General features: G+C 47.0%; 1 protein-coding gene across 4 annotated transcripts in view; it reads left to right on the plus strand.

The window, feature by feature from the left end:
- LOC104133741 (c-Maf inducing protein) overlaps window positions 1-929 on the plus strand; it is a 64,548-nt gene that overhangs the window by 63,108 nt on the left and 511 nt on the right. The gene's annotated exons all lie outside the window — the stretch shown is intronic.

Raw genomic sequence — 929 nt, forward strand, 5'->3', positions numbered from 1 at the left:
TTTTTTTTTTTTTTTTAGAGCTCTGTGTGTGTTCAAAGGGAGGGTAATAGTTTCTTTCCCCAGGGCACATGGTTGTAGGTCTGTTGAGAGCAGCTCAGACTTCAAAGAACGTATTTTTGATACAAATCTTTCCTTCTTCTCCCCTCGGTCTGCGAGAGCATTCGGGGCCCGAGCCGGTGATGACATTTCCTCTCCACTCCATCCCCCACCCCACTAAACACGCTTGCACACACACAGACACCCACATATGTACCAGGCAGGCTGAACCAGACAATAAATAAACACCCACTACTGAAGTCATTATTGCCTAACTGAAAAATTATTTGCTGGCAGTGTCTGTAGGATTATGACTAGCTCTTATCAAAATATGCATGCACATAAATCAGGGAGTGAGGTAATAATGACTCCTAGAAACTTCCAACTCCTCAATTATGCCCTAGCCTAATTAAACGTGTTTGTTTGCTTTGAGAGAATTAGCCATACAGTTACGGTCAGAGAGCATGGAAACGGGATCGACAGGTAGGAACAGTGCAAACAGCCGATTCCCCTCTGCCTCGCGCGGGGTTATTCAGGAACAATACGTCCAAATGCATGGAGTTACGGAAAGGAGACCACAGAGACACCAAAAGTTGCTAACGCTCTCCAAATTTCTTTAATACGTGGAGGGAAAAATCAAGCCATGACTTAGTGTGGAGGCTGAAGAAGGAACGTGTGGCTGGCTGCTGCAGTTTGAGTCCGCTGCCTTCACGGCTGGAGTTTGACAAACAAATTTTGCTGAGCACTTGTGTGAAAAGCAAAGAGCGGGGTCTGATCACTGGTGCGCGGGTTTTACCAGAGCCGCTCGGTTTTGCTGCAGGAGTGGCTTAGTCTCGTGTGTCCGTAAAGGCTCAGCATCTGGTTCCTTCGTTAGCACCGTACTCTTCAGCTCG

Source organism: Egretta garzetta, unplaced genomic scaffold, assembly GCF_000687185.1.
Source record: "Egretta garzetta isolate BGI_Z169 unplaced genomic scaffold, ASM68718v1 scaffold39, whole genome shotgun sequence".
NCBI lineage: Eukaryota > Metazoa > Chordata > Aves > Pelecaniformes > Ardeidae > Egretta > Egretta garzetta.